Below are 22,718 nucleotides of genomic sequence, written 5' to 3' on the forward strand. Positions count from 1 at the left end.
TATATAGATGTTGGGAGTCCTTGAATTGGACTTGATATAGGAGACCTGGTGGGCAAGTCTCATAATTAGAATAGACTTAGGAGTCCTAGGAAGTAGGAAGCTGATTCCTTATCCTTTTAGGCCCCCTTGAGGCTAATCTATAAGGATTTATATCTTTATCGGGACTCTTCTCAATAGCTGATTTTTCCCTTATTAATTAATTACGAAATTAATTAATAATCAGGGCTTTTGGGCCTTTTTTATTCCACCAGGCCTGATCTGGTCCATCAGGCTTAACCTTTCTGGTCTAAATATCATACATCTTCTTATTGGGCCTAGCAGCCCATTAATTATAAAATCAGGACTTATTTATCCCTATCATTTGCCCCCCAACTTTTGGGAAACATTGATTAGGTTTCGCAGAAGTTAAATCTATTCGTTCCCTTACAGGGCTTCATTTTTGCGTAAAGTGTGGAGCGACCTATACATTTACAATGAATCTTCCTTTTATTCAGGAATCATCTTAATTTCCAGGAATTTTTCCCTAATTTTCTGGAATTTTCCTTAATTTTCTGGATTTTTCCCTAATTTACTGGGATTTATCCTTAATTTCTGGATTTTTCCCTAACTTCTGGGATTTATCCTTTAATTTTCTGGATTTATTCCTTATTTCTGAAAACATTTTTCAGAAAATATTTAAGGAATTTCCTTATTTTTCTGGATTTTTTCCCTAATTTCTGGGATTTATCCTTTAATTTTCTGGATTTATTCCTTATTTCTGAAAACATTTTTCAGAAAATATTTAAGGAATTTCCTTATTTTTCTGGATTTTTTCCCTAATTTCTGGGATTTATCCTTTAATTTTCTGGATTTATTCCTTATTTCTGAAAATATTAACATTTTTCAGAAAATATTTAAGGAATTTCCTTGGATTTTTTCCCTAATTTCTAATTAAATAATCAGAAAAATAGAACTTTTGCTGCTCAATACATCCTAGGCGTTGTTGATCCACGCCTAGGAGACAGTTTCCTAACAACGTCTAGGAAACTTGCGTCCTGGGCGTTGTTGGAGGCTGATGCTTCCTGGGTGTTGTTGATCCACGCCTAGGAGACGGTTTCCTAACAACGTCTAGGAAACTTGCGTCCTGGGCGTTGTTGGAGGCTGATGCATTCATAGATCCTAGACGTCGTGCACCCATGCCTAGGAGACAGTTTTCTAACAACGTCTAGGAAACTTGCGTCCTGGGCGTTGTTGGAGACAGATGCTTCCTGGGCGTTGTTGATCCACGCCTAGGAGCCACACTCCTCACAACGGCTAGGGACAATGCATTCTGGGCGTTGTTGAGGACAGATGCTTCCTGGGCGTTGTTGTACCACGCCTAGGAGCCACACTTCTAACAACGGCTAGGGACGATGCATCATGGGCGTTGTTGAGGACAGATGCATCCTGGGCGTTGTTGTACCACGCCTAGGAGCCACACTTCTAACAACGGCTTGGGATAATGTACCCTGGGCGTTGTTGAGGTTGTTCGAGCCTTGATTCATTCAATGAACTTTGATTTTAAATCTTTTCAAAATTCAAATCTTATGGGCTTCCCGCCTTTTTCTTAGGCCCAGACCCGTTTGTGCATCTTTGAGCTCCTCTATATAAGAGGTGGAGTGTGAGTTCATTTCTCACACTTCACTTTCACAAAAATTTCTAAACTTCAACTCTGCAATTAGTCTCTCAAGAATCGCCACCTCCAAGCGATTTCCGGCTTTCTACTCCGCCGCTTTCTGGGCTTATTTTGAAGATTCCGTTTGAATCTTCATCTTCTTCACTTACTTTCAAGAGCTTCCTGGGTTTTTGTCTTCATCCATGGCGGATTCTGATTCATCTCACTCCCATGTCCCCCAAGCTGTTGCCCGTCCCTCTAGGGCCAGCCGAGGTAAAAAATCTCTTGTACATTCCTCGGTTATTTCTCTTAGGGATCTTTTAACCGAATTCGGGCAAGCCTTTCCTAACATGTTACACTTAGATGCATATAATTATCCTTCTAGATTTGGTCCAGATCAAGTAGGTACCATAGCCCGCCTTTTCGGCATTTCTCACCCTTATAGGGCAGAGGCTCCAGGCCCAAATGATAGGGCCTGCTACCCAAAACCTGGGGCCATTCGGGTCTATAAGGAAACCTTCTATGCTAGTTTTCGCCTACCTCCTCATCCTTTTGTTTTTCGCCTTTTGGCTGAGGCCCGAGTCTGTCCGACCCAACTCACACCCAACTCTTGGCGTTTTATTCACTGTTATATGGCCGAATCTCGTAAACACGGTTCTGAGCCAAATGTTTGTGTCTTTCGTTATTTATTTAAATTTGTAAATGCTTCTGAGGACCAAGGATGGGTCAAAATAGTTCATAGATCCTTGGCTCGTTCCTGCTTTATTTCTGGCACCAATCCCGACTTGTATCCAACATGGAAGAGTGAGTGGTTTTATGTATTTCTGGATTCCGAGGAGGGTTGGGACCATTTTTTCAGGTCCAACTTCTCAAAAATTATAGACGGGTCTTTAAGAGACCTAAAATTGGGGATAGATGAGGATGCGGCCATCAAGGCCATTACTGCTGATAACTTGCACCATTGCGCTCTCATCCTTTCAGAGGGTAATTTGCAAGGTTTAGGTCTAAGTGACCTTGGTCCCGAGGGTATTTCTTTCCCCTTTTTGTTCCATTTTCTCCATTCTCTATTTGTCCTTTTTCTTACGTGCTCGTATTTGCCTGCAGCTAGGGCCGCTTTGGACACGATCTTCAAGAAGCGGGAGGCCCGTGCCGCTAAGGGCTCTGCTGTTGAGACCCACCGCGACAAGCGGGTTAGGATTGGTGACGGCCCTTCAGTCACGGTTCAGGAGGTCGTCCCTACCTTTTTATCCTAGAGGCCTCCTAGCCTTGATGAAGATACTTCTCCCTTCACCGTCACTTGGGGCCTTCAGAGGAGGGACACGGTGGTAGGGAGTTCTGAGGCTGCCGCCGTTTGGTCTCAGAGTGTGATCACGCCTCGTGACAGGGCTGAGATTGTAGAGTCTTCTGATGACCTACAGATTGAGCGTCTGGGTGCTCAGGCCGTGGCTTCTGTAAGCCTCTTCCTTTTTTTTTATTTACTGTACTTTGATATGTTCGTGCAGATGAATACCTATCTCCAGGCTGCCCTTCACAATTTGAAGGATGTGAGGACCAGCCTAACTATTGCTGAGAGGGACAGGGATAGGTACCTCAAGGCTTCCGAGGCCAACTTCACTCGTTTCCGTGAGGTAGAGAAGGAGCTGGCGGATGAGAAGGAGAAAGTTCGTAAGCTGGAGCTGGATGCTCAAAGGGCCCGAGCTGAGGTGATAGCTGAGTATAAGGCATCTCAGGACTTTCAGGATGTCCTAAATGCTGAGTACGATGCTAACTTCCCGGAGACCTTTTCTAGCTGTTGGGAGCAGATAGTAGAGGAGATTGGGAAGAAGATTCCGGAGGTGACTCTCACTGCCTATCCAGTCCCTGATATTCCTGGGAAAGAGCCTCTTCTTGATGATATCCCTCTTTCTCCTATTCTTGCTTCTTCTGCTGAGGCCGAAGTTGTTTCTCCTCGAGGTGCTGATCCTGTTCCAGTTCCTTCTTCTGCTGCCGATGAAGGAAACATCGATGATGACTTCTTCAAGGATCTTTGAGTATTTTGTTTTTCTTGTTTGGCCCATTGTGGCTTTCTATGTATTGACTTAATCGTATTCAGAACTTATTACCCTTCCGGGCTTATATTTTATATGTTGTTTTTCTTGCCTCTTTCTGTTTTGACTTTACAATCTTAATATTCATTTGAATCTTAAACATCCTTGGATTGAAATAATTTCAAACTCTTTAATATGAAGTCTGGTTTTTCAAAACCTTACATAGCATGGGTTCGACCGTAATCAATAATAACTAGACAATATAAATTCTACTGGAATATAAAATCCTACGCAAGCAAAGCTTCCAGGTGCTTTTAAACCTACTTGTCACAATGACAAGTGAGAATCGTACTTCGCCTATCTTACACGTAGTAAACCTTCAGGTTTTATGCGTGCCAGGTCCTCGGGACTTCAAAACCATCCATAGTTTCCAGCATGTAGGTTCCTCTACCCTGAACGCTCTTGACTCTGTAGGGCCCTTCCCCATTTGGGGCTAGCTTTCCTTTCTGTCCGACACCAGAAGCCTCTATTTTTCTCAAGACTAGATCACCTTGTTTGAAAAACCTCTCTTTAACCCTTAGGTTGTAGTAGAATGAAGCCTTTTTCTGATACTCTACTATCTTTGCATGTGCCTTATCTCGCACTTCATCAATTAAGTCCAGCGCCAACCTTTGCCCTTCCTCATTTTCCCCAGCATTGAAAGCTTGAATTCTTGGAGAAGAATGTGATATCTCCACGGGAACCACTGCTTCTGCCCCATATGCCAACATGAAGGGAGTTGCTCCAGTCGTGACTCTACAGGTAGTCCTATAGGCCCATAGTATTGGAAGTATCTCATCCACCCAATTATTTCTTGACTTCTCGATCCTCTTCCGTAGTCCATCCAGGATTATCCGATTTGCTACCTCCGCTTGCCCATTGGCTTGCGGGCGAGCCACAGAGGTGAACCGTAACTCAATTTCATTTTCTTCACAATACTTCTTGAATTCCTCATTATTGAATTGTATTCCATTGTCAGTGACGAGGATATGGGGAATCCCATATCGACACATAATGTTTTCCCACAGGAATTGTGCAACCTGCTTAGTTGTGATTTTGGCCAAGGGCTTGGCTTCAATCCACTTAGTGAAATAATCAATGGCTACAATCAGAAACTTCCTTTGTGCTATGGCCATAGGGAAAGGCCCTAGAATATCCATCCCCCACATAGCAAAGGGGATTGGGGAGTTGATAGAGGTCAGCATCTCGGGGGGTTGTCTAACAACTGGTGCATGCTTCTGACAGCGATCACACTTCTTCACATATTCTTTGGCATCAGCCATCATTTCTGGCCAATAGAAGCCTAAACGGGTTATCTTATGAGCCAAGGCCCTGCCCCCAGGTGTTGCCCACAAATACCTTCATGCACTTCCTCAAGAGCCAAGCGTGCCTCATCGGGCCTGAGACACCTTAAGTAAGGAACCACGAAAGATCTTTTATACAGAATCCCATCTATCAAAGAGTACCTTAGTGCTCGAATAGTTAACTTCCGTGCTTCAGTTGCATCACTTGGCAACCAACCGGTCTGAATGTGAGCCTTGATGGGATCAATCCATGACGTCCCCAGGCCTATGGGAGCCACAAGCTTAAAATCTATGCTTCGTGTCTTCAATACACGGAAGTATACACTTCCTGAACTTTCTTCTATCTCAGATGAAGCAAACTTTGATAGCGCATCTGCCTTAGTATTTTCTTCCCTTGAAATGTGTTCAACATGGCATTCATTAAATTGAGTCATCACAGCCCTTACTAGGCGTACATACTTAGCCATCGTATCATCCCTTGCCTCAAATTCTCCCTTTACCTGGGATATGATAAGCTTTGAGTCTCCGCGGACCTTTAAGTTTTTGACTCTAAGTGTCCCAGCTAGACCAAGGCCAGCTATCAGGGCTTCATATTCTACCTCATTATTTGTGGTTGGGAAGTCTAGCTTCATAGCATACTCAATTAAGAACCCATTAGGGCTTTGCAAAACCAACCCTGCTCCACTGGAGTTTGTTTTTGATGCTCCATCAAAATAGAGAACCCAATACTCTTTATCATCCTTCTCTTTGCTTTCATTATCGACTCCCTTGTCTTGAGGTATGGCATCTTCCTGCCCCCCGACTTCTTGGTTGGGTATGGTACATTCCACCACGAAGTCAGCTAGTGCCTGGGCTTTTATGGCCGTACGTGGCTTATACTTGAGATCGAACTCTCCCAACTCTATTGCCCACTTAATCAATCTCCCACTTGCCTTGGGACTGTGAATGATATTTCTCAGTGGTTGATTCGTTAGCACCTCAATCCGATGAGCCTGAAAGTAAGGACGCAGTTTTCTTGAAGCCATTACCAAGGCTAGAGCGAATTTCTCAATAGTTAAATAATTCAACTCAGCGCCATGCAAAATTTTGCTTACATAGTATACGGGTTTCTGGACGTTCAGTTCCTCCTTAACCAACACCGCGCTCAAGGCGCTCTCTGAAACAGCCAAGTACAAGAATAAAACTTCATTCAGAACTGGTTTGGCCAACAACGGGGCCTGGCCCATATACTTCTTTAACTCTTCAAATGCCTTCTGATTTTCCTCACTCCATACAAAGCCTTTGATGCTCTTTAGTGACTTGAAAAATGACAAGCACTTGTCTCCTGACTTGGAGATGAATCGTCCTAGCGCAGCAACCCTTCTTGTGAGGTTCTGAACATCCTTGATGGTTTTTGGTGGTTCCATGTCCAGGATCGCCTTTATTTTATCGGGGTTATCCTCAATTCCTCTTTTTGAGACCATCAATCCCAAGAATTTTCCAGATCCCACTCCGAAAGCACACTTCGTAGGATTCAACATCATCTTGTGGTACCTCAGGACCTCAAAAGCTTCCCTTAAATGGGCTATATGATCAGTCTTTACTAGACTCTTGACTAACATGTCATCAACATAAACTTCCATAGTCTTACCAATAAGATCCTTAAAAATTTTATTCACCAACCTTTGATAGGTGGCTCCTGCATTCTTGAGACCAAACGCCATAACAAGATAACAATAAACACCAAGTCAGTGATAAATGATACCTTTGGAATGTCATCCTTATGCATTTTGATCTAGTTGTATCCGCTAAATCCATCCATGAAACTCAGCATCTCATGTCCAGCAGTGGCATCAATCAAAGTATCAATTCTAGGCAGCGGAAAACAGTCTTTGGGGCATGCATCATTCAAATCAGTGAAGTCTATACACATCCTCCACTTTCCATTAGCCTTCTTCACCATTACAGGGTTTGCTAACCACTCCGGAAATTGAATCTCCTCAATGAAACCAGCCTCTAAGAGCTTTTCTACTTCCTGTTTTATAGCCTATTGTCTTTCCGGGGCAAAATTTCTTTTCTTTTGTTTCACTGTCTTCCGGCTTGGATCCACGTTTAGCTTGTGAGTAATTAACTCCGGGTCTATGCCTGGCATATCAGCTGCTGACCATGCAAACACATCACTATTTTCTTGCAAAAATTTCACTAACTTCCCTCTAAGGGGCTCCTCCAATGTGGTTCCAATGAAAGTCATCCTCTCAGGATTCTTGGGGTCTAAAGGAACCGAAACCAATTCTTCTGCTGGCCTTCCTCTATCCTCATCATTTTCTCGAACATCCATATCTTCAATAGGAAGAACCTGCCCCCCGACTCCATCTGCCCTCAAAGAGGCCACATAACAGCTTCTAGCCATTGTTTGATCTCCTCTCTCTTCTCCAATCCTGTTTCGGGTGGGAAACTTCATAACTGAATGGTAGGAAGAGGGGACTGCCTTGAAGGCATGTATCCCTGTTCTCCCCATGATAGCATTATAAGTTGAACTAGCCTTTACCACCACGAAATCCAGCATCTGCGTTGCTTGCCATGGCTCCGTACCTATGGTGGTTGGCAATTTGATTATCCCTTCCACAGGACATTCTACTCCAGCAAATCCATATATCAGCATGTCGGTTGGTGTCAACTGGAAGTCGTTATATCCCATCCTTAGAAAGGTGTCGTGGAGCAAGATATCCACAGAAGCACCATTATCCACAAGGACCCTCTTAACCGGGCTATTTCCTATTATCGGTGTTATGACGAGCGGGTCGTCATGGGGAAACTTCACGCCCTCTAGGTCAGAATCATCAAAAGCCAATGTTACTTCTGTCCTGGCCCTCTTCGGGGCTTCGCCAACAATATGCATAACCTCCCTGGTGTATGCCTTTCTGGAATTTTTGGACAATCCAGCAGCAGTTGGACCTCCAAAGATCGTGTTTATCACAGGTCCTCGAGGGCGTCGTGGTCCTCCAAAAATTGCATTTATAACCGGCCCTCTAGGTTGGGGATTCCGCCCCTGATCGTCTTGGTCCCTCCTACGATTTTCAAAGTTCTTCCTTCCATTATTGTTTATGTCCCCTCCATCTCCAGTATACTTGTTCAACCTTCCTTTTCGAATCAAAAACTCAATTTCATATTTCAACTGCCTACACTCATCGGTGTCATGACCAACATCCTTGTGAAACCTGCAATACTTGCTTTTATCTAGCTTGACGGGATCAGCCTTCAAGGGCTTAGGCCAGCGAATATCTCTATCTTTCTCAATCTCCATCAAAATCTGACTTCTAGGAGCACTCAGCTTAGCGTATTCAGTGAACTTTTGCCCAGGTCCCCCCTTCTTGGGGGTTGAATCAGGGTTTTGTTCGGTTCTAGGATATTTGTCCTTAGCGATATACTCCAGATCAGTTTTTCGCTTCTTGCCTCCAGTGGGCTCATTACTTACTACGGTCTTCCTCATGCTTTCTTCAACCTTGATATACTTCCCTGCCCTCTCTTGGAGTTGCAACATGTTTTCAGGGGGTCGTTTGGCCAAGGACATCTTGAAAAACTCATCCCTAGTTCCTTGTTGCAGTGCTATCATGGCTACCTTATCATCAAGGTCTGGGACTTTTAAAGCCTCCTTTGTAAAACGATTCAGGTAATCCCTCAAGGATTCCTTAGCTCCCTGCACAAGACTCATAAGAGATGCTGAACTTTTCTCATGGACTCTTCCACTGATGAATTGCTTAATAAAAGCCTGACTTAATTCTCTGAATGATCCAATAGAGTTTGGGGGCAAGCGACTGTACCAACTTTGAGCCATACCCGACAGGGTTTGAGGGAAGGCCCGACACTTTATAGCATCATTCACGGGTTGCAGCAGCAGTGCATTAGAGAATGTCCTAACATGATTAGCGGGGTCACCCGTGCCATCATAGGCTTTGATAGTGGGCATCTTGAATTTTCTTGAAATATGGGCATTCATTATTTCTTCTGTGAAAGGTGGAGTTGGATCATCAGGATCTCCAAGAGGAAGGAGATTGCTTGGATCAGTTCTTGGGAAAGCAGCCCTTCTTCTTACCGGACCATCCAGGTCTATGATAGGAGGAGGATTTCTCCCCCTAGGAGGTATGGGGGGTCTGGTGGCCTGGTGAGCCTCCAAATCACGCCTCAGCCTTTGGATTTCAGCCTCATGAGCCCTGATCCTTTCCTGCACTTCTTGGGGATTCGCCCCTGGGGTGCTTTGGGGGCGTTGCCTTCCATCGGCCATTGGCTCTTTTCCAGGACGCCTCCTTCTCGGGGACACTTCATCATCCGAAGATTCGGAGTCTCTCTCAGTGTATGGACCAGAAAATTCCCGATCCTCAGGGATAGGACCCAAACCTCGTATATAGGGGGCGACCGCCCTCGTGCTTCGCTTCGCCCAGCATATCCGCTTCCTCCAACCTCAGGGTGAAGGGGCATCCCATAAGGGGGGTTAGTAGTAACAATAGTTGAATATTCATACCCGACGGGTCGAGAATTCACAGGTATATGTATTTGTTGAACTTGAGGATTCGTACCTTGAATCGGGGGAGTTGTCCCTTATAGCTGGGGTTGAGTTGCCCCTGTCTGGGCTTCCTCCTGAGTAGATGCATAAGTTGAATGGGGAGGAACCTCCACGGTTGATGAAATCACCTGGGTTGGTGTTCCTTCCTCTAGAGCTCCAATTATTCTCCGTGTTCTCGCCATGGTTGTTGTTGTGTTTCCCACAGACGGCGCCAAATGTTATGGATAAAAAACTAAGGTTATTATTTGCTGTATTTATTACTAAGATTCGGGAGCTCAAGGCCTTTAATGGATGCTCTCGTGTATCGTAGCTTAATTCTTCCTTTACGAGATGCCTACGTATCTCTGTGAATTAGAGAATCAAGCCAAAAAACGTAGTTCTGATTTGTGGGGTGAGGCCCCTTATATAGATGTTGGGAGTCCTTGAATTGGACTTGGTATAGGAGACCTGGTGGGCAAGTCTCATAATTAAAATAGACTTAGGAGTCCTAGGAAGTAGGAAGCTGATTCCTTATCCTTTTAGGTCCCCTTGAGGCTAATCTATAAGGATTTATATCCTTATCGAGACTCTTCTCAATAGCTGATTTTTACCTTATTAATTAATTATGAAATTAATTAATAATCAGGGCTTTTGGGCCTTTTTTATTCCACCAGGTCTGATCTGGTGCATCAGGCTTAACCTTTCTGGTCTAAATATCATACATCTTTTTATTGGGCCTAGCAGCCCATTAATTATAAAATCAGGACTTATTTATCCCTATCACATATTTTGATTTTTTTAAAAATATTTATAGATGATCCAACGTACGGATGTTAAGATCTATATATTTTAGTGACATGACAAAAGTTTTTAAAAAAAAATAAATGTATTTGGTTTGTTATTTTAACAGTCAACCGGTGTTTTGACCTTTACTTGTAACTAGTGTTTAGTCTCGTATTAATGTTTTGATTTTTTAAATAATATTTATAGATGATCCAACCGTACGGATGTTCATATCTATATATTTTAGTGACATGATAAAAAATTTAGAAAAAATAAATTTATTTTGTTTGTTATTTTGACAATCAACCACTTGTTTGAACAATACTTGTAACTAGTGTTTAGTCTCGTATTCATGTTTTGATTTTTTTTAAAATATTTATAGATGATCCAACCGTACGGATGTTAAGATCTATATATTTTAGTGACATGACAAAGTTTTAGAAAAAAATAAATGTATTTGATTTGTATTTTAACAGTCAACGGTGTTTTGACTTGTACTTGTAATTAGTGTTTATTATCGTATTAATGTTTTGATTTTTTAAAAAATATTTATGAATGATCCAACCGTACGGATGTTAAGATCAATATTTTTTAGTGATATGACAAAAATTTTAGAAACAAATAAAAGTATTTGGTTTGTTATTTTAACAGTCAACCGGTGTTTTGACCAGAGTTTTTTAATTAAGCTCGGCTCGGCTCGGCTCGGCTCGGCTCGGCTCGGCTCGGCTCGGCTCGTTTTGATGGAGAAAGCTCGTGTTCGGCTCGGTTCGACTCGACTCGATTTTGTTCGATAAAAGCTCGTGTTCGGCTCGTCATTAACGAGCTCGAGCTCGAACACAGGTTTTTGTTCGTTAAGAAAGCTCGGCTCGGCTCGGCTCGTCAGAAAAAAAATTAAAACTCGGCTCGGTTCGATCAAAACTCGACTCGGCTCGGTTCGTGAACAGCTCTACTTGAAACAAAGAATTAAGATTTTATTTGATTCCACTGTTTCGAATCAGATAAGTTATGTCCAAATCATTAAAATATGTATTTATTTAGAGCCACAACTTTTCGTCACTCAATTTTTAGTCGGCCCCTGTGGACAGAGCTAGATAGCTAATTATGAAGGTTCATCAGTGGGGTGCATGTGCTGAAGTTGGTAAAAACAGAGAAAGAGTATAAAGATACAGAGCCAGATTGATAGTATGTGTGTGAGTTAAAAAAATAAATACTACGAAATACTCAGAGTTAGAGCATGTGGAAGGCGAGTCTTCGGGGAAGAAGTTATCGGAAGAAGCACGGGAGGATTGCATGCAAAACAGTAAGCGTGGTGGCTGGACAACCTTTCCGTACATTATAGGTATAATACAATTGTGGTCAAATTTCTACCAAGAATTGCAGTTTAATGTTATTTGCTCATACATGTACTGGAAAATGCAGGGACTGAGCTAGGATTGTCGCCGGCGGCTACAGGGTGGGGATGCAACCTGACGGTTTACTTGATCACTGTATTCAGTCTTAAGAGTATACATGCTACACAGATCAGCAGCATTGTTGCAGGATCCAGCAATCTGTTTCCCATTGCCGGAGCTATTCTAGCAGACTCTTTCTTTGGCTCCTTCTCCGTCATCAGCATCTTCTCTATAATTTCCCTATCGGTAAAGTTCTTTGATTTTTATTCTTAAAATTGTCTGGAATACAGAAACACTATCAACATCTAAATGACACAAGTAAACAATAGTACAATGAAAGACGTCTGCATCTTAAATGGCAAAATAGAACAAAACAGAAATAGATCATTAACTTCGAAGGTAAAGAGGACATGCCGAGATTTCTATTTGAATATTGCTAAACAGAAAAGAATAGAATAGAGTCTATGCTAGTTATGTAGCTAGTTTAGAATTATGAACTCAAACGGTGACATGGCAAGTCCACTAGCAACTAGCAACCCTAGACTCCAAGGAAACGGGGGTCACTTATGATGGAATAATTGCCCACTATAGTAAGATATTTTGTAATAATACCTAAGCTTAATATTAACTGTTGCTCAAATTACATTAATTATTAAGATAAACTACAAGAAAATGGCCCAAATACAACGGTCCACCGTTTTCGGTTCTATTTAGCTAAATACGACCGGTTTTTTGACCTTTTGTATTCGCTCGAGTAATATTTAGTAAACCCGTTGTATTAGTACTAAATACGATCAACTAAATACAACCGGCTAAATACAACCCCTTAAATATGACCGGCTAAATACAACGTTTCGGGTCAAATTCAAATTTTCAGATTCTAACTCGATTTACCCACCCAACTAATTAAATTTTTCAATAAATTTTAAACAGCCCGTCCAAAATTATATTTGACTAAAATGATCAAAGTAGGATTTTAAATTCAACCGCATGCGGTTGAAATTGGATTTTTTCCGTTAGATGTGTTTCACGGGGATCAGTGACGTGACTTTAAATACAATGACAATCGGTTAAATTTAGGAGTGTTTCAGTAAAATATTATTGTTATTTTATTGTATTAATTTTTTACATTTATAGGAGTATCCCATTAATCATAATATTAAAATATTATTATTATTGTGTATTTAATAATTATTTTAAATTAAAAATTTATTTTTGATAGCTCACTATTTTAATTTTAAGTATTTGATAAAATAGGTAAGCTCTCATGTTTAAATGTTTTTTAAAATTTTGCATATAGTAGTTTTTGTTAGCCATTTTAACATTTGTACCGTCAACCATTCAATATTTATTCTAAATGGAAGAAACATTATAGGGTTAGGATCTGAACCCCTAAATATAATTTTGTCAGATTAGTTAATAACTAGTTACGACAAACTTCATATCCGTACATTTGGATTACTCAAAACAAAAAAAAGTTGGAAACTCAACCAAATTTTATACCTTAAATCTATAACCATTAAACTACATATGTAACATTTTATCTACATGAATTTAGCGATTAAGAACAATTTTATTATTAGCTCACTAATTATACATTAGAAAAGTTATAGTGAAAATATAATTTTTGCACACGATCCAAATTTTTGTAATATATTCATTTGTACGTCGGAATATCAAAAAAACATACATAAATTACAAAATACTTATAAATGCTCTAAACCGTACGGATATCATTATACATATATATATATATCAAAACATTCAGTTTGCTTTTTTAACAGTCAACACTAGTTTGACTAATAATTCTAACTAGTGTTTTGGTCGCATATTGATGTCTGCGATTTTTTTAAAAATATTAATGAATGAACTACGGATGTCAAGATCTATATATTTTAATGATATGACAAAAAATTTAGAATAAAATAAATATATTTGGTTTACTTTTTAACAGTCAACTAGTAGTTTAACCCGTACTTCTAACTAGTGTTTAATCCCATATTGATGTTGCGATTTTTTTTAAAATATTTATAAATGATCCTACCGTACGGATGTCATTATCTATATATTTTAGTCATATGACAAAAAATTTAGAAAAAAATTAAATATATTTGGTTTGTTTTTTTAACAGTCAACCAGTAGTTTGACTACTACTTCTGACTAGTGTTTGGTCCCATATTGATGTTGCGAAATATATATGCTTGCTTTCAGGATCATACAAATCGTACACTTATATATGCTTGCTTTCAGAATCATAAACTCGTAGACTTTGGTTCCTAACTCCTTTCTAAGATTCACTACTCTCTTATTACGATCGTCAAGTTCCATTATTTCAATACTAAAAACCTTCATAGGAGCTAAGAAACCCAAGTTCACGTATATGACCAACGTGTGATTTTTTCTCAGTCCGTGCTTCATATGGTGTATGTCGCCATAAAGGTCGAGCGGGATATACTGAATGACTAACGGATTCGCCCTGCAACATGGATGGAACCTGCACTTTCTTTCGTGTAACTCCTCACCATATCTACTATATTTAGGTGTCTTCACTTTACGGAGCCATTTTGCCGAAGCGAGTACGGAGCAGTGAAATGCCTTATGATTCCTCCTTCCTTATAGTAGATTAAAATCGTTTGACGAGAACTCCCATCTCCTGAATACTTTTTCGCTTCCTGTTTGATCCATCTCCAACCTTAGCTAAAAAATTCTTGAATGCACTCAAAGCTTCGTCCATGCTCTTAAGCATGTAAATCCACATGATTCGACTATAGTCTTCTATCAAAAGAGAAAAGAATTTATTTTATGTAGGTCTTTCTAGAAATATTAGACCAAAGATCCCCATGAACTAACTCAAATATTGCTTTATCTGGAAATGATTTTCTGGTTATTTGACATCGAACCCCATGGAAAATACTTTTAGGTTGAGCATTTTTGGGCAGCCCACATAACATTTGATTATTTGGCATCAAAGCTCACCCGTCTAGTGACAAGTTCCTTAAAATTTGATTTGAATCATCATGTGATTACTTGTAAGTATCACAAATTTGACTCGTTGAGTAACATCATATTATTGTCTTCCTTCACCATCTGGAATGCGTTTTGGTACTACTCTTTACTTGTTGAGTAACATCATATTATTGTCTTCCTTCTCCTAATTTTACCAATAGGAGGGCATGCTCTTTATTTTCCAATCCTCTACGGGCTTCTTGTGTATGCTCCCTGGTTCGTCGAGGTTCCACGTAATGGCCAAGAATTTTGCAATTATTGCACCCGACTCGCTTTTATCTCATCCTCCACGACCATTCATGTATGATTGTTCATATTTTCTTATTTTGTGCGCTTAATCCATTTTACTCGTACACAAAAGCTTATCCTCGTTATTTTCTCTTTTTGACAATTTTTCTTTGACAATTATAGTTGCCCCTAGTATTCTCATTTTGTCCTTCTAATTATTCTTCATGTGCCTTAGGTAACTCAATAGCCCACTTCTACCGATCATCTCCAGATATCCAATTGTTCTATTGTTAATGCAATTTTCAAAACTTTTGAAGGAACTGTACGAAGCAGTTTCTCACCATATATAATCACCTATTCTTTTCCAAGAGCCCGAATAGTCAATATAATGCCATTCAGTTTCATGTAAAATCATCAAGTTGTTCGGGGCTGTTCATACTTAATGACACGAACTCGACTTTCAACATCTGAATCTTTGATTTTTCATTCGTTCTGCGCCTAGACACATAATCTTGATCGCCCAGGCTTTCTTATCCGTTTTCTTCACTGCAATAGATAACAACTGTTGGTGAGATTGCGAAGCTGTATGAACAGTAAAGTAATAACTCAATACTTGAACATGACAGGTAAATAATACTACGTCTACATAAGAAATCAGGAAGAATTAAAGACAAGACATATATAAAGAATCAAAAGATTAGAAGAAGGTTTGAATTCTGTTTACAGGTCACTAAAAGAAGTTCATTAATATGTTCATGCCTTAGTGAAGAATAAAAGTTAAATACTTTCAGGGTTTCAGAAATGATGAAGATTCAATGTAAAAGTGCCACCAGAAGATTTCAGTGTATTAACATTGAAAGAAGATAGACAATGTTTGAAGCATAGGAATTTGAAGAACTGAAAACAAGGTATAGATAAATTTGAAGAAGACATCCGCAGTCTTGAACTTATACTCACCGAAAAGAGTTCATTATATGTTCAAGCGTTAGTGAAGAATAGTGAATGAAGTATTCAAGATTGTAATAACAATGAAGACGGTGTCTGAGAACTAGAAAAGATTCCAGTACAAGTATAATTATTTATTGACAGTTAGTGTTTGAAGCGAAAATTTGTTGTAAGCTTAATAATGTAATCAAGGATAATACGAAGACCTAAATCGCAGTTAGTCGTCTGTGAACTAGATCAGTTGCACTAGGCTTAGTATTTGTGAAAGGAATCTGAGTATTATCATTAGAAGAATTGTTAAGTGAGGATTCGTATCTGGATATGCAGGTTATATGGTTTATACAAAGATTAGAGGGAAGACTTGAAGACGGGACAATTTAAGGCTACAACGTTCTGCAAAAAACTAAGTCAAAGTGAACAGTACCTTGTAGTAGGAGTCACTAAGATCATTTTTTTTTTAGTATGAGTAGAACATTGAAGTACAGCTCAATATCTAATTAAAGGAATGGTCTTGACCTAGTAGGAGTAACAAGAAAGGAAGTTAGAGCAGAACTATCTCCAAAACGTGCATGCGTATAACTCTTTTAGCAACTTAAAATTATTTACTTGATCAAATAATTATAAGGCACAACGGTTCATACAAGGGAAAGTGAAGCTCTAAAACTTTCTAAGGCATTAGTTGTGCATAACTAGGTACCAAAGATATGTATAATCGCCACTTAGCATTTTGCTTAATCAAATTGAAGCTAAAGCAATTAGGTGGTTACTAGAGTGCACTTCTAGTAGCCTTGTACTCCCAATCTATGCCTACAAGGAAGCTCCAGTCGCAAGTTAGCTTCCCCTTGGTGCCTTTTAGTCTCCACTTAGTTAGAAACTAAGTAAAGAATGCTACAAGGGAGGTCCAGGTCACAAGTTAGCATTTCAACAGCTCCTTGGTCACAACTAAGGTTATCCAAGGGAGTATATGCGCAAGTTACAGTCCTAGGTGGTACTGGGAGTCGCCAGTGAGATTCCTAGGCACTTAAACTCTCAGCTTAGCATTCTAGGAGAGCATGGAGTCGCCACCTAGCTACAATGTAGTATACAAGGTCACAAGTAAGATTATTATTAAGGCAATCTATTATTCCATCCTTGTAATCGCCAGTAAAACTTGGAAATATAATTCCAAATGCTATTCCACTCTTCTATTCGCAAGTGAACAAGGATAAAGCTCCCTGGAAGCAAGTCATCTCTCAACCACAACTTTATTGATTGATTATTTCATTTCTTGTTTAATATTTAGCCATGTAATCAAGATTGATATAAAGTATATACAAGCAGCAGAAGAACAAAAAAAATAGTTATTTTTCTGTTTATCTTCTTCTCAGATGAGAGCTGATAAAACAAGAAACAAAGATTTATAGAGAAGTTCAAGCACAATAAATATCCGTAAAACTTCTCACCGGAGAAACGTTATAATTCCCAATTTAACTCTCTTATATCCATAGGGGCATTATAATCGTTATCCGGTAATTAGAGCCTTAGACAAACAAAAAGCTAGATCATTATATAGAATTTAATTTTTATATCTTTGTAGAAGCAAGAACATTGTCATTCTTCGATTGTAGCCGGTTAATTTATTTATCGGAGTGTAGCAACACCCCCGAGTTATATATAGATAAATATTTCAATGAATATCTTGTGTTCGTTACTTTATTGTCCTAAACACTATTTATCTCAAGAACACGAAACCATTAACTGAACACTAAATTATTATCCATAAAAGATTCGAAAGAATTTTTTAATTTAGTGAGTATCATATTCAACCCCCCCTTATACGATACTTCGGGACCAAGCAACAATATATCTTCTCGTATGTCTTGGTATATCATATCCAGGGAAACCTTATATGTTCTCTCCTCCATCCCTGATTTTGGATCACTTGAATTCATTGCATACCAAACTCCATGAACCTACTTGACCATTCTCATTTTCAAGGACCAAGCCGTATAATTACTCTTTCGTAACATCGGGTAACTCGAGCCCAATGCTCCTCCCTTATTTTTGGCCGCTTATATTATCATCGTTTGTGGCATGTACTTGGACATTTATTGAGGAAAAAGAGCCCTGATACCAATTTCAAAACAATTTGCCCACCTAATATATGTATCTGTATAATAGATGTTTGATCTTGAACTGAGAACAATAAACAGAACACTAGAAAGAAAATATGCTCGTTAAAGACATGCCTTTTATAAATCAATATAGTATAATATAGAATTGGAAAGCTAAAAATCAGGAACTGGGCTAACTACTTCCTACAAATACTCTAATTTCCTATTCTGCACGATCATAAAAGCTTTCCACCAATGCCATGTCTAAGTCTTCAATTGTAGAGACTAAAACAAAGCAATCAATACAAACAACATATTTTTAAATAAGAATTTTAAGATTAAAATGCCAACACAGTTCGGATCACTACAAAATATATCAACTTAATATTTTAATTATGATTGGACCCGAAAATTTATTGACACCCTGCCTTTGACATCCTAATTTAGCACCTCATGCCAGCCTTGAAACCCTTTGTTGTAGTTGCTCATGTACCACCAAAAATGGAGTTAGTACGACAGTTTTAAATTTGACTACCTGAACCGTCGGGTTTAAACTAAATAAACGGTCGGGTTCATACTGGCCACTAAATTTTAACAGTGAGTTTAAATATGCCCAACCGGTGATGTCTAACTGACACGCATGACTAAGTATTAGTCACATGTTTATTGTGACACCTTGTCAAAGTGGGTCCACCAAGTTAGCAAGGGCCAACACGTCAAATGTGAATTCGGATGCCAACACCGATCAACGATATTTCCTACCAATTTGAGTGAAATCCGATCATTTTTACCTGACTACCATATCTAGTCAATTTAGGTCAAAACGATCATTTTCGCATTATAACATTTTTTCTTGTAGGTCTTTTAACTTCCTACTTTCATATGCAATTGGATGACCCAATTGGATGACCCTATTGTATCAATACACCCTAATAGCTTTATCCGAGCATTTGTACGGACTTCCAATGACTTATCAAAATCAGGAAGGCCGATGACTGGTTTAGTATCCACAGTTTATCTCAACTTCTCAAAAGCATTTCTATAACTCACAATCCATTTCCATTATGGGCGGAACAGATCTACTAATTTTTGATTCCAATCTACTAAACTAATCACTGAGATTTATGCCCGTCCATACACTATACTTAAATGATCTCTTTTCTAAGAGCATCTGGAATAATATATAGTCCTAGCATAATATCTAGTATATAACTAATATGAACCAAATCCCTTCATGAAAAAATATTGAAAATCATATATATATTTTATTTACTTTATTTGTTATACCAAAACTTTACTCAACAAATATATACCAAATAATATTAATTTTTTTTTGTTGCTTAAAAATGACAATCTTAAATATTATATCTTAATATCTTTTCTACTCAAAAAATTAAGCATGTATATATATGTTTATGCATTTGTAGCACAATTTCTAATAATAATAACACAAAGTCTCACACTTTCTAAATATGTTATATCTAATTAGGGTATGATCTTGATAACTTTGACTGCTTCAGTGGACTTCTTGCGCTCTCCACCATGCACTAGTGCATCACTGGGAGCATTGCACACTGGTATAGTCCTTGCTTAACTTGGGGCAGGCGGCACGGGGATCACCTTAGCTACCATGGGAGCAAATCAATTTCAACACAATCATGAGCATTCCGTATTCTTCAACTGGTATTTTGTAATTTCATATGCTTGCATAGCCACTAGCTCCACAGTGGTGGTTTATATTCAAGAAAGAGTAAGTTGGGGTTTGGGGTTTGGAGTTTGTGTTGCTGCAAATCTAAGTGGATTCATGGTGTTTATGCTTGGAAAGCAATATTATCGCTATGTGAAGCCTAAAGAAAGCCATTTCGCAAGCATTGCTAGAGTTGTAGGTGCAGAAATCATGAAAAGAAATGTAGCAAGAAATGCAGCAATCATTTTATGTTCTATATTAACATTATTAATCTTCTATGGTGCAGCTTCTTAAACAACGCAGCTTTAAAACCTGAAAGTAATCAATCAAGTGATCTATTGCTAGATAAGAGATCATGGAAGCTTTGTACAGTTGAAGAAGTAGAAGACCTTAAAACCCTATTGAAAATAATTCCCCTATGGTCTTCTACTATTCTATTAAGTGCTACAAAGGTGTTTTTATGAGTTTAATACTTCTTGAAGCTCTTACAATGGACAAACATTTTGGAGATAACTTTGAGGTTCCCGCAACTTCATTTCTAACCTTTAACATCTTGTCGACATGCATATCACTCTCAATCTTGGATCGATTGGTGTTTTCCATGTGGCAAAAATAAATTGGTCGTTCCCCAACTCCACTTCAAAGAATTGGAGTAGGTCATATTATCAACATCATAGCCCTAGTAGGATCTGCCCTAGTGGAAAATAAGCGACTTCAAGTTGTGAAAATTACATTTAGATGATCAACAAGGCTCTATAGTACCAATGTCAGCATTTTGGCTAGTGATAAACTTAACAATTATCGGGAACAGTGAAGCATTATGATAACTCCGGTGAGCGGGCGCTCCGTCCGACGGCATTCCTGGACCTTCTGTGCGGGGGTGAGGTGTAGTTGCTGGTTGGGCGCCTGCAAAACACACCGGAAGGGGGGTTTGGCTCCCACGGTGCCTCCGGTGTGAGAATAAGAGCAGGCTTTGGAGAAGAAGAAGGTGCATGTAAGTAATGTAAAGGCTGCTGTGTTTGTGTATGGATGTGTATATGTGATGGCTGCTGTGTGTTTTGAGTGTATGAGAGAGTGTGAGTGTTCAAGAGTGAATATTTGTCCACCCCTAAACCCTTCAGCCTTGGGGGGTATATATAGCCCCAAGGTATGGTTTAGGGGTAGTTACCTCTAAATCTGGGCCATTGGATCTTGGGACCAGAGGACGCCTGGCTTGGGTGGATTGCTTACACGTGTCCAGGGGAGGACCACCTTCAGAGGGTCCTAACGGCCTCTGACACGCGCCGTGCTTGTCTGGTGTGTTGGTTGTTGATAGCTGTCATAGTCACGTGCCCACGTACCCTTGCTTGGCGGGTTGCGGGATGTGAGTGTGTTTGCTGAGACCCCCCTCATGGTGGCCTTGGCCCCGATCCGGATCCGGGTATGCAGGTGGATCCGAATCGGACAATAGCATAGATCCGGATCCGGGTATGCAGGCGGATTTAGATCCGGGCAATAGGATAGAACTGGGCCTGGGAGAGGGGGGTCTTGGTAGGTTAAGTTGAGCTTGTATTCCTTTAGTCCAGGTTGACGCATATCCGGGTCTTTTACACCCTTTCATTTGCCTCCCACTCCCTTGTGCAGATTTTCTGGATGAGGGAGTAGAGTAGGGTGCATATTTGGCTTAGGAAAAAAATTTCCGCTCCTGGTTGCCCCTAATCCGGATCTGGTGTAGTAGATGCCAATCCGGATTAAGGTATAGTAGTTGCTTTAGAAAATTTTCCGCTCCTGGTTGCCCCCAATCCGGATCTGGTGTAGTAGATGCCAATCCGGATTAAGGTATAGTAGATGCTTTAGAGAATTTTCTGCTCATGGTTGCCCCCCAATCCGGATCTGGTGTAATGAATACCAATCCGGATTGATATTTTCTTGTGTAGGCTTATATGATCCGGGTAGGAAGCTTTAGGTCCTGTGAATTTTTTGGAATTTGTAACGTTTCAGCTCATTCCCCCCAATAATTTGAAAATTTTGCAGTTACGTTCCTTGAAAATAGGCCCCTAATGATGATGGGGTTTAATTTGCATTTATATGTGTGTCATTACACACACACATATATATATATATATATATATTTCTTTCTTCTCTTTTTTTTAAACCGATCCTTGAACCAGTAGAGTCCTGCCACGTGGCAGGAGCAGTTTTTCATCCTTGGGCCTATAAAAGGATGGGCCTCCACCTCTTTTCTTTTTATTCTCACAAAGAAACTCAACAGTCCTTTGTTTTTCTCTTCTCTCTCTCGCTTTTCTGCAAATCACCGTTTGTGGTTGATTCTTCCGTCGTGTCTCGCCAGTCTCGCCATTAATCCTCCATTAACTTGTAAGATCTTCACTTGCTTTTTTTTTGCTTTATTCCTCTGTTTTCTTTTCGATTTTGTTTTTATTTCCTCCGAGTTTTTGTATGCCTTGATTTTGCTTTTTCATTCGCACATAAGTAGTAGAAATCACGATTTTTGGCTTCGTTTTTGTTGCTTGTTGGTGCTTGTTTCGTGTTTTATGCTTAGATCTGTAGGTTTTCGTTGTGTTTTGGTTTGATTTTGAGTTTTTGGGCTCGATTTTTATGGGTTTTTCTTTGTTTGTTCTTCGTGTTCTTGAGAGAATATAATTGTGTGTATATGTAAAAGTTGTGTTTTTTGGTTTTTGATTCTCAAGTTGCTGTTTTTGGGTGAGGGTTTTGGTTTTGATCCGGATAGGGGTTATATGACCCGGATATGGTTTAGTCTATTTGTGTTGAATTGTATTCCTTAGGATTTGTAGTTTGTTTTGGTTAATATGGGTCCGGGTTCTGGCTACATGGGTATGTTTTTAAGTTTTTGCTGCTATTGATCCGGATCTGGGTATTTGCCGACAGGATCCGGGTTCACGGTTGCTTGGTTTTTTGGGTTGTAGTTAACATGATCCGAATCGTTGATGTTTTTTCCGGTTGGACTTATTGGTGGTCCGGATCATTAGGTTATGCTGATACTGACATAATACACTTGATCCGGACCTCTTAGCGAAATAATTAAAATATGTAGGGACCAGGCTA

At 39.6% G+C, this 22,718-nt stretch overlaps 1 long non-coding RNA gene across 1 annotated transcript; it reads left to right on the forward strand.

Moving 5' to 3' along the window:
* The first annotated feature begins 11,387 nt into the window (after positions 1-11,387).
* LOC141704717 (uncharacterized) lies at positions 11,388-19,931 on the forward strand. The gene is made up of 3 exons (XR_012568045.1): positions 11,388-11,644; positions 11,725-11,942; positions 19,458-19,931. It is a non-coding gene; the product is annotated as an uncharacterized LOC141704717 (long non-coding RNA).
* Positions 19,932-22,718: the final 2,787 nt, after the last annotated feature.

The sequence above is a fragment of the Apium graveolens genome, unplaced genomic scaffold (assembly GCF_009905375.1).
Source record: "Apium graveolens cultivar Ventura unplaced genomic scaffold, ASM990537v1 ctg8172, whole genome shotgun sequence".
Taxonomy (NCBI): domain Eukaryota; kingdom Viridiplantae; phylum Streptophyta; class Magnoliopsida; order Apiales; family Apiaceae; genus Apium; species Apium graveolens.